The sequence below is a fragment of the Schistocerca cancellata genome, chromosome 1, assembly GCF_023864275.1.
Source record: "Schistocerca cancellata isolate TAMUIC-IGC-003103 chromosome 1, iqSchCanc2.1, whole genome shotgun sequence".
NCBI lineage: Eukaryota > Metazoa > Arthropoda > Insecta > Orthoptera > Acrididae > Schistocerca > Schistocerca cancellata.
The window spans coordinates 367,983,679-367,996,080 of record NC_064626.1 but is presented as its reverse complement, the minus strand read 5'-3'; the positions used below and the strand labels follow the sequence as shown (position 1 = coordinate 367,996,080).

Below are 12,402 nucleotides of genomic sequence, written 5' to 3'. Positions count from 1 at the left end.
GTTCGTGCAGATGGTTGTTGTCTTGCAAACGTCCCCATCTGTTGACTCAGGGATAGAGACGTGGCTGCACGATCCGTTACAGCCATGCGGATAAGATGCCTTTGATCTCGACTGCTAGTGATACGAGGCCTTTGGGATCCAGCACGGCGTTCCGTATTACCCTCCTGAACCCACCGATTCCATATTCTGCTAACAGTCATTGGATCTCGACCAAGGCGAGCAGCAATGTCGCGATACGATAAACCGCAATCGCAATAGGCTACAATCCGACCTTTATCAAAGTCGGAAACGTGATTGTACTGATTTCTCCTCCTTAGACGAGGCATCACAACAACGTTTCATCAGATACGCCGGTCAACTGCTGTTTGTGTATGAGAAATCGGTAGGAAAGTTTCCTCATGTCAGCACGTTGTATGTGTCGCCACCGGCGCCAACGTTGTGTGAATGTTCTGAAAAGCTAATCATTTACGTATCACAGCATCTTCTTCCTGTCGATTAAATTTCGTGTCTGTAGCACGTCATCTTCCTGGTGTAGCAATTTTAATGGTTAGTAGTGTAGTTGTGGCCAGGAAAGGTGTAGCAATTCACTCTCGTGCCCGCATAACCAGTCTTGGACGATGCGAGCTTTGTAAATAGGAGCCCTGTAGTCTTGTAACACAGCCTTACCACTGGGGAACAAACATTGTACTATGAGACGAACCCGACGAGCCAGAACCGTCACTTAACCGAGGCAGTAATGCGCTCTCGAAGAGCAACCATGTGGCCCATGGAATACCACTACATGGCTGCCCGAATCATCACCGAAGCTCCGCCATGTTTGCGAGTCGTACACAATCCGTCAAGAAGCCGATTCCAAGTTTTACAAAATCGTTCTTTGCACCGACGTAGCGACTGTTAAGGTGAATGGCAGAGGGAACAGACACAACTGTGTCTACGCGGATTCTACGAATCCCCGTGTGGCGATGGAGACAGAGAATTACACTCTTTTAGTGTGAGGGAACAGACAGGGACTTGCAGCGGTGGGCTGTTTTTTTAACGGTACTATCGATTCTGTAACTTAGCTAGGTATGCTTTAAGCAGTGTTGTTAGAATTGGAAAATATTCACTTTTTCAACATCTGCGCTGACCGAGCGAGGTGGCGCAGTGGTTAGCACACTGGACTCGCACTCGAGAGGACGACGGTTCAATCCCGTTTCCAGCCATCCTGATTTAGGTTTTCCGTGATTTCCCTAAATCGTTTCAGGCAAATGCCGGGATGGTTCCTTTCAAAGGGCACGGCCGATTTCCTACTCCATCTTTCCCTAACCCGAGCTAGCGCTCCGTCTCTAATGGCCTCGTTGTCGACGGGACGTTAAACAACACTAACCTAACCCAACATCTGCGCTGGTTAAGCAAAAGTTGATATGGCAACAAGATGGAGCATCTCCGCATTATAGAGTTAATTCGAGAGACTGTGTGAATTAAAAGTTTGATGAATGGTTTGGCAGAAGAGACTGGCTTCCACGCTTCCTAGGTATCATACCCATGGATTTTTCAGTCTGAGGTATACTAAAAAATGTGGCTTACTGAGTGATCATTCGTGATGTTGAACATTTGAAGGGACAAAATTTGAAAAATACAATCCGGGAAGATTTGGGACAAAATTTGTAAATCTTTGTTGAAAAGATGCAACATGGAAACCACTTTGAGCATCTTTTGTAGTTTCGTTGAACTCTACACGTGTTTCTGTGTTGATAGTAAATTTCAATTTTCATTTATTTGGTTTTATTACACGAAGTGCATTTTTGACAGTTGACTTACGGCGCGTCCTGTATACGCTTTGAGAAGTCAGTCTGAACGAAAACCCTGCGGCAACTGCACGAACAAACCGTTCATGGCAGCACCATAGTGAAGGAAGAAAGACTAGGGCTTAAGTCTCTTCGTTGGCGAATTCATTAGAGACGGGGCGCAAGTTCGGATTGGAGCGTTCGCTCTAAATGGTTTATGGGAATCACGGAAAATGTAACTCTGGATGGCCGAACGTTTAGTTGACCAACTATCCTTCCAAATATGAGCCCACTGTCCTAGCCCTGCGCCACCTCGCCCGGTAGAACTGTTTCTGCCAAACGTACTATAAACTAGGCGAATGCAAAGATTTGGTGAAAGCAATACCGCCCAGGGGGAGTGCAGTCTGGTCTGGCGAGTCTACTTTTACTTTGTTTCCAGTCGCAGGAATTAATGCGTAAACACTACGGGAAGCAAAAATATGTGTGTCCTAATAGTGGGACATGATGGTGGTTCTGTCATGGTTTTTTCCTTGATTTGCAGTGGGTACTATCGCCACACTGAAAGATTGTTGATAAGGCTTATGTAGCCGTTCTACGTCATCATGGTTGTTCAATGGGCAGACATTATTACTCTCAGGGAACAGCTTGTTTCGAGATGACCATGCTCCTACGAACATGTAAGAAAGTGACCAAGCCTGTTTCATTGAGAGCGGGAGCGAAATAAAACGTTTCCCTTAGGTTTCCCAAAAGGTTAATCTGCTTGGGAAAAACGATCTCTCAAGCAAACAGAACAGTTTCCATACACAAAATGACACCGAACAATATTGATTATCATTCAGAGTTTCAAAGCTTCGATTCTCAGGTAAATGAAAACCAAGTTATTCCCTCTACTATATTAGATGTATGATTATTATTTTACCCATTCCCTTTATTTCGAAATACGTAAGGCCAGAAATATCTAAATTTCCTTAACAATGGTAAGACTGTTGTACCTAAACGGCAGCAGCACAAATGGTAATCAAACTGTACAACAACAAAGCAATCAACCTACAGGCAAGGCGTACCAGTCTGCTGTATTATAATTGCCGTAAACGTGATCTCTGTGTTTCCTGGTGAAAGTTAGCTTCACTGGGAATCTCTCTGCAAACAGACATATTTACTCCTGCAAAATAACGGGGAAATCCCTGGACCTGCCTCATTTCACTCACTTTCTCTGCTACCGATGAACCGCCATTAGCGTACAATTTGTGTAAATTCCCATCTTCATAACACACTTTGTGCGAACTGCCTATCAAATTTTTTTGTAAGACAGTCACTGTAATATCGCCGAATAAAACATACAAACATATAAAACGCTTTCCTTTTATGGGCGTCGTGCCACTTTCACGCATATGTATTTTGATCTCTCTCTATCACAGTCGCTTAACGTGTTTTTGCCCGATGTAACTGCGCTTGTTTCGAAAGGCTTTCCGGTATACCAAACTTCAACTTTGTGTTGATAAAAAAGTAAAAATATTCCTATCCTATGAAGGCAGTACGGTGGTACAGTTCTCATCGAAGATAATTTTTTAGAATGATAACCCAGCACCTGTAACACGCTGAAAGTAATGAAAAAATAGTTGTTACTGTGTAACACAATAAGTAAACTGCACATGGCTGGTATATACTTATTTTTTTTTGTAAATTACAACCTTGGAATCTGTTTATTCCGCTATTTTTCTCTGGGGAAATCTCAGCATTTTTACGTACATATTTCAGAAATTTGCATTTCTTTCTATCGAAGAATCTGCTTACTTTTAATTTGCATTCTACATCTGCAGAAGAGACACTCCATAAAGTATATGTACTACCCACATCCATGGCCGATGTAGCAATCGAACACTCGATCTCCGCTAGGTTTTAATTAAGATGTGCAACAAATGGCTGACGAAAGAAAACCGACAAATTATTCCTAACAAATGGAGGAAAACAAGACCACATTAAGAACTTCCTCGGAATCTGTTGGGTATTAGTTTATTGTACGTCGCAAACGGAATCGGGTGAGAATATTGTCATTTTTCTGACAACTGCAATTGGTGTGTACTTTGATACTTTGAACGCAGGTTTTAAAAAATTGGCAAAGAGAGAAATGGAGAGACTGAAACTTGGTAAACAGATGTCTTTTGTTCCACGCGATAAGCTACACCGGAAGAAAAAGTATTCCAAAAAAGTGAAGAAAAGAAGTCTACTGACGCCAAAAATTACTATTAAAATGGGAGAGGGCTGCATTCCACCTCTCGTTGATGTCGAATATTTAGAGATGTGACACCAGTTCAGTTGGAGGACAACAACCTTGGCCCTGTTCGCATGAAGCGATGTAGGAAATCAGAGATGGAAATGGAAATGCCGTGTGGTTAGGGCCTCCCGCCGGGTAGACCGTTCGCCTGGTGCAGGTCTTTTCGCCTGGTGCAGGTCTTTCGAGATGACGCCACTTCGGCGACTTGCGAGTCGATGGGGATGAAATGATGATGATAAGGACAACACAACACCCAGTTGCTGAGCGGAGAAACTCTCCGACCCAGCAGGGAATCGAACCCGAGCCGTTAGGTATGACATTCCGTTGCGCTAACCACTCAGCTACCAGGGGCGGACATCATAGAGATCTTAAATCAGGATAGTCTGGCAGCAATTTAAACTACCTGATGAGCCCAATACCTTAACTACGACGCCCCATCGCTCGTACAACTGATTAATTGTGGTATAAAGTTTGCGGTGCTACGATGATAACACCATGAAATAAGCAATGTAATCTTAAATCACCATGAGGTAAGATAATACTCTCCCCAGTAAAGATTGTGAATCGGTGTGTAACTGATGAACTGGCAGGAAGGAGATGGCTTTGGCTTATTTGCCTCTTAATTTACTCTGTAATTTATAGAATTTTAAAAACTTTGTTAAAAATTGGGAATGAATCCAGTTCGTAGTGCTTTTGATCGTCGGTGAAAACCATAGCCCAAGCCTAAAACTACAATAGCGGGTAGGCGAATATAGAGTACTTAATGAACAAGTCAGCACTTGTCATAATTCAGTTTTTTCCGACGTATACTTGCGCGAACAGTCCACGGGTGTACTGCCGGTCCATAGTGTCCAACGGGCACAATGTTTCGGCGATCAGACATGTCGCCATCGTCATCGCCGAAATATTGTGCCCGTTGGACACTATGGACCGGCAGTACCACCCGTGGACAGTTCGAGCAAGTCAGAACTTGTCTGCGTCAATAGCAATTTCTTTAGCAGATCAGTGTATCTTAATCATGTTCTGCCTGAGAAACTGTATTCGACCATGACACCTAGGAGAAGGAAGTGAAACCTTTGGCGCGTAATAACTCTTGTTTTACTCTAGTTTCATAAACGTCTTCACTGATTTATTCACCAACAGGGTATACAGATATCTGCGTCTATCTTCTGTTTACTTTGTATCATTCTTAATGTTATGTCTATCCCTTCCTTCAATGAACTTTTGTATCATTCTTGATGATAATAATGGGAGTATGCTGCGTGTGTTTTTTTTACTAGCAAGAAGAAATCAACAAAAATTTTACTTCTTATAGTGAATCAAAGAACAAATTAATGTCATGCATTACGCGCATAGCCCCTAATATTATGAAAAAATTCCATATTATTAACAATAATATTTTTTCCGAGACGTAACAACAATCAACAAGATGCGTGGAGTTTTTACGGAATCAGAATCAACTTTAGCCAAGCCAGTAACTAGTCTGCCGAGGAAAGTGGCACAGTTGTAAGACAGTGGATTCTTCACATTCTAGAGGACGGAGGTTCAAATCTCCGTCCAACCATAAAGACTTAGGTTTTTCGTTGCTTTCCTCCAAATAATTTTAGACAAATACCAGGATGGGTCCTTTCAAAAGGGCAGCCGATATCCTCCCTCAGTCTGGGCATGTACTCCGTCTCTAATAAACCAGTTGTCGACGGGACGTTAAACTCTTAAATCTTCCTACCTTCCTTTTTCAGTAACTGGCGTGAGCGCTGTCAATGCTGGCTCGTTTAGCTTTGCTTAAAATTATACACACGTAGGTATTAGGCGACTAATTAGTAAGTCTGCACACTTTCCATGTCCCCTGATATGGGTCCTGACAGATCACGGAAAGTGTTAACGCATACAGAAAAGAAAACTTGCTGTGGCTTAATGCACTGTGTTACGCTCGTCGTTGCTGCGGTCAACCACTCACGCCCCATTCCCGCACAAATCGCTCCCTTAATAGCTCCCAATTGACCTTGTTTGCATCCTCGTCGGTCGTGTAATGTCATCGTGGCGCTTTGCCCTCTACCTCGACCTTCCTCAGTGGTCTCCTCATACTTACGTACCATTTACATTTCACTATCTTTGAACACGTAAGACCTTCTTTTCCTTCTTTTTTCTTGGCAACTGTTTTTCATTACGTCTGTCACTCGCAATCACTCATTGCTGTTACTCTTTGAGTAATTTCTGTTGTTACTGTACGAGAAGTAACTCCAACGAGCTAACTAGTTTCTGTGGAACTTTCTGAAAACTATGCGCCAATATGAAACAGTAGATATAGATTGTCTTTTCTTGAGAAAGATGCAGTCCGTAGTCATGATGCAGTGCAACTGCTAAACAAAACTTGGTTCATTCGTTGTAAATAGACGTCTGTCGATACGTCCAACAGGATAAAAATAGACAAAGCATCCTATCATTAATCAGCTACATTCCTTACAGTTCAAAAACTGGACAGAGTGTGCTTTAAACTAACTTTTAGTGGAACAGAGTGCTTTGCTTCACTTTTGTGGCTTATGAAGAAAGAGAAGGCAACACACTGATATATCATATCGTGTTACGTACTTAAATTGATTCTCGCTGTTTGTTGGACAGAAAATACATGTTTATATTAGTAGAACGGTATAAAATAAATGACTCAAAGTAGTGTCCTTCGGGAGCTACATTTGCCCTTTGGGTAGCAAATGGATTCCACGAAATAGGGTTCTTTATAGGTGATCCCCCAATGGAACCAGTTTTAGAGACCGTTAAGAGATGTGGACTATTGTTTAGAAAGACCATGCTGCATCGTCCAAAACAAATGGTAATTGGAAGGGACGATGTCTGGTGAATATGGTGGGTAGGGCAAGACATCTCATCGAAATCCCTTCAAGGTCTCATTCACTCGGGTTACAACATGTGATTTGGTACTGTCATGAAGCAGAATAACTGTGTCATATCTCTGACCATATTGCGGACGTTTATCTTTAAGTGCACGATTCAGATTGAGTAACTGTTCTTCATAGCGTTCACCGTTCGAGCCGGTATAAGCAGCCCACCACACCGACCAGCAAGCATTTTGCCACTAACTTCAAAATCATTGTCTTTGAATCGTCGAAACCAATCTCTGCACGTTGTTTCCGACAGAGCATGTTCTCTATACGCTTCCGATGGCAAGCGATGACTTTGTGTGGCATATTTCTTGACACGAAAGCGGAAGAGTACCACTTTTCGCAAATTCTGTTTTGTAGGCGCAAAACCCGTGTTGAAAGCACTGAACAGGTAGATTCTGTTAATTCCACTCGAAAGACACGCACTGATCTGAAAGCCTGATGTTTCTACTGTTCAGTAGCTCTCGTGTCGCTGTGCTGTAGTGATAGAACTACTACCCTCTCTTCGTCAAAAACGACAGTTAATTCAAACTCCCGACAGTTCCACTGCCCTTTGTTGGCATTTAAAAGCATTGAGCAAAGTCAAGAATCTTCTAAGAATCCAAAACTTAGCGAAAATAAGTTGAACTATATTTATAACAACAAACAATTATCGAAGTGCTAAACCGTAAATACAGCTTCATTTTTGCTTCGTTTGGTAAAAACGCTTCAATATCTGTTTCCTACTGCTATTAACACATCTAAAGTTGACATTACTTACTAGTTTGTGATAATTCTTAAAGTTTTGTTTTATATACCGTTTAAGCCGTATTTGTGTAAAATATAAATATAAAAAAGCGCAGTGGTTAGGTTCACACGTTATTTGGGAAACTGAAGAAGTACCTGAATCCGAAAGAAATATGAGAGAAAAACTTCAAAGCCTGAGAAACTACTGTTTTTTTGGCAATTAACAAAATTTTTTGAAAACAACATTGGAAAATCTTATAGCTTAAATTAAGCATTTTGCTCAATCATCACCGAAGACGAAATAAGGAAACCCAGTGTATTTTGAAACAGGTACCTGACGTTCGGATGATTATGAACGAGCAAAATGGTTCAAACGAGACGAAATAGTTAACAGGTGGACGGCCGGACCTGTGCCCCAAGTGCACAATATTTTGGCACGCGACCACGTTGCGATCATAAAGTTCGCTGATGAATATTGATGTCCAGCCGTTCACCCATTAACTATGTCGTCATGAATTGCGCCGAGAGAAGCTACATCGGAAAGGGCACCAGTGCGGCTCCAGTCCGATCGCCTAAACTTTGCCTTCCGAAACAGGAAGCGACAAGAAGAAATTTTCGAACTACGTAAAATTGATTCAAGAAGCTTTGTAGATGAAAAAACTGTATAAAATAGCCAACACCCAGCCAAAATGGGGAATTACGAAGCAAAAGAACGCATTAATAGTGGCACAGCAATACTGGTACATGCCTGAGCAAAGCCGAAAGAAGATAAAACGTTGTTCGAGATGTAAATTTGTAAATATTTTGATGCTCTGTTTAGATGCATCCAGGCAAATGGAGATTTACGAACGAAAAGAACGCATTAATAATTGCACATCAATGCAGCTACATGCTAATGTAAAGCCGAAAGAATATGAAACGTGGTTCCAGATGAAAACCTCTAAATACATTGATGTTTTGTTTAGATGCAAAGGTATAATGAAATGGAGACAGAAACCGGTCATAATTATTTACACCATTTCTTTTGGAAAAATAGTGCTGTTATTCATTTGATATTTCTTCATCAGACGGCAGTACGCGATATTTTTTAACGCAATATATAAGAAGTGGTCAACTTTTTTAGGCATGAGGTCTACCACATGCCACTTAGTTTATTTGTGCATCTACTGAGTTAAATATTCGTAAAGGTTTAAGCACGAAAAAGAGCGCCATAGCCAAAATTAAACATTTCAATTACACAGATAACTTAACAGAGATTTCTCTTCCCATCAACAGTTTTAGGCGTGTTACCAGATTGAAAGATACTACACATATCGAAAAAATTAAAATATACACCATCACAAAGTTGAAAAAAGTTCAGTGAGATACTAGGCTTTTGCATATCATTGCGAAGTTTATTACAATCTGGTGAATAATTTGTCATAGCCGACGTTACACAGTCTGAAAGATGAGGATCAGTGAGTTTCTTTCTACACATAGGTTTTACTGTGTTCATCGTTGAAGACGCTGCCTCACATAGACAAGTTGATCCGAAAAACGATAAAACCTATCATGCTACTTTTACAGTGTTAGAGTAGATTTTTACGCTCACTAATTCCCGAAAGAAAAGTTATCTTAATTGTATTCTGACTTCAAGGAAACGTCATTCGGAAATCGAATTGTTTCCTTGTCTTGTTCAGTCTATGGTTCAAATGGCTCTGAGCACTACGGGACTTAACTTCTGAGGTCATCAGTCCCCTAGAACTTAGAACTACTTAAACCTAACTAACGTAAGGACATCACACACACCCATGCCCGAGGCAGGATTCGAACCTGTGACCGTAGCGGTCGCGCGGCTCCAGACTGTAGCGCTTAGAACCTCTCGGTCACCCCGGCCGGCCTTATTCAGTCTAACTACGAGGGAAAAAGAGTACTTATTTTCTTGGAATATCTTTCACAGCCACTTTTTGAAAAAGCTGAGCTATGAAAGCTAGTATAGGTTTCATTGGCTGGAAATCAGCAAATCGGTTTTCAAACTCAACCTTCAATGCTCTCAGATTGGCCGTATATTTCTTTGAAGTTTCTGGATCCAGTGATGTTTGTTGATATGACGGTTCTGACTGTATTTAAGGACAATTTCCGACATTTAATTTCTGTAGCAGTGCTAGCCAAAGATCAAGTCCCGCAGCAAGCTCTGGGTGCTCTTCCCAATCAGCGCAAACCCCGCTCACATCGCGCCAAATCACAGTGCACAACGCAGAAGGAAAGACTGTGACTTGTCGCGAGCTTTACCATCTACAAATACGGTGCGAAACACTCATTGTCAAAAAGGTGCTATTTACAAAAAGATTTTAGCTAAACAGATTTCGCACAAAGGTATTTAAAGGTCGATTCATAAAGCTGTGCTGATCGACCGGTCGATCACGACGGGATGAGCATTTCTGCAATATATGTACGTCTGTTACCACCTGATTTTGAACCAACTAATTTTAAAACTGCGAGAAGACAGCATACGTTTTGCAAAAGATCTTCAACAGTGGTGTTAATTATCGTCTCAGGATAAAAATTGACGCCGGCCGCTGGCCGAGCGGTGCAAGGCGCTCCAGTACGGAACCGCGCTGCTGCTACGGTCGCAGGTTCGAATCCTGCCTCGGGCATGGATGTGTGTGATGTCCTTAGGTTAGTTAGGTTTAAGTAGTTCTAAGTTATAGAGGACTGATGACCTCAGATGTTTAAGTCCCATAGTGCTCAGAGCCATTTGAACCATAAAAATTTACTAAATTGCCTAAGCTAAATGTAATTAAGCGACAGTGTAAAGGCAACAATAACACTTTGTAACGAACGCAACCAGTCACAAAAATTTACAGTTACTAGTATGGTGAGGTTTGAAGCCTTAGTTTCAGAAGAAAATTTTGAATTTTAATACAGAAAAGCTCTCGGGAAGGCAACATCGTTACGAGTCCTGCAGTTTTGTCAGGTTCGCGAGGTGACAAGTTCAAATGTAGGTCTCGCAAGGCTAATGTACAACGCGAATGAAACTGTACAACTTGACAGTTTAAGATAAAATCACCGATGCGACCAATACAGTATGGGTTATACGATAGTAACTGTGACTGATTGCCGACTTAATTGGTGTAAAAAACTGTTGAGTCATTCCTCCCGTTACCATGTAACTGAAACGTCAGCATAGAGACAGGAACCGCAGCAGGTGCGTGGCTAAATGTAGGCGCCGTGCATTAGCAGCGTACAGTGAGCGTACTTACGGCGTCGTCCGGTTGTGTCAGCTAGCTGGGACGCTCGTCGCGCTGCGGTGAGACGACGGCAATGTCCGCCGGCTGAGTACTGTTGGCGGGGCCCCGCCGTGCTTATAACGGCCCCGTCACAGGCCGGCGAGGGGGGGCAGCAGCAACAGCGCTGCCCTCTGCTCTCGCCTGGCGCGGCGCGCATCTCTCTCATCCAACCGTCGGCAGTCTTAACTACACTGCCGGAAAAAATTAGTACACGCGGAAAGAGGACGTCCATTTTGATCCGGTGATGGCATATGCCACCTGAGGGATAGCAGATGCACTGATAATGGATTCAGCGTCGTCCGCCAACAGATAGCGTAGTGGCATGGCTACCAGAGCACCATCTGTGTCTACAATTTAATGAGGAATGCTCACAGCCAGAAGGTCCCGGATGATGAGCTTCGCCCTGACATCTACCCTTCCTACCAACTCTAACCCCATCTTCCTGCCTCCTCCTCAGGGCTCCCTCTCCTCCCCCTCCCTTCACCTGAGCAGCTTTCCCTCTTACTCCCCCCCTTCTCTTATGCTCCCTTTCAGTGTCTCTGCACTCCCTCCTGCCTTGTCTTCCCTCTTCATCTCCTGCCCCACCAGTCTCCTGCCTCTTTGTGTACCTGCTGATGCCCCTACTCTCTTCATCCTGCCGCCTCCCCTGCTGCCCCTTGCTCTCCCCTACTTTTCCATCCTCTCCGACCTCTCCCTCGGCAGGTCCCACCTGGCAGTTTTACACTTCACCGTGTGTGGGTTTTAAGTGTGTTTTTCTGGAGTGTTTTTAATACTGTGGCCGACTTTTAACCTGTGCATGTGCATTCAGTGTCTTCTTTGTGTTTTAAGAATCGCCAGCTGTGTTTTTTAACTTAATGTTGACTTTTTTTTTTAATTGTCCCCCATGAACGTCTTCCTGTCAGTGTATCTTTACCTCCATTATCTTCTGTTACTCTGTTTTATGTTCCCCTTTTTTATCGCCTTATATATGTAGCATTTTATTTTGTTTTAGTTGTCATGTCACTCAGCTGAAGAGCGGCGGATTGTGCCGCTGACATCCCTCCCCTGCCATATGGCGCAGGGGAATGAAATCACAATAAAGGAAAAAAAAAAACAGCCCGAAGGCTCAGTGCAGTGCAAACCTGTGAACCAAGCACGCAACCGGCCATGGACATGCACCCTCGCTTCCTATAGCCAAATGAGGTTGTTTGAAAAGGGACAAATGGTGGCCTTTCAAGGGATGTGATTGGAAAATTGCTACACCTGTAGATGATGATCTGGACGTCGGCGCAGCACAAATGCCCACCAGGACTGTCCTATTGTAAGGGCTGCAGTGGCAGATCGCACAGCTACACAGCACAGATAAGAGGGCCTGTAAGCCCAGGCCTGCCAATACTTACTGTTGTCAACTGTTTATTAGTTGTGGGACTACGGGCACGCACACCTCTAGCCTGTCTTCCACTCACGTCACGACGTCGACGTGCTCGACTCGA

General features: G+C 43.0%; 1 protein-coding gene across 1 annotated transcript in view; it reads right to left on the bottom strand.

The window, feature by feature from the left end:
* LOC126174830 (glutathione peroxidase-like) overlaps positions 1-10,991 on the bottom strand; it is a 130,120-nt gene extending 119,129 nt beyond the window's left edge. Inside the window, exon 1 of the mRNA XM_049921212.1 lies at positions 10,904-10,991. The gene's annotated coding sequence lies outside the window, so the exon portion shown is untranslated. The remainder of the gene's footprint in view (positions 1-10,903) is intronic.
* Positions 10,992-12,402: the final 1,411 nt, after the last annotated feature.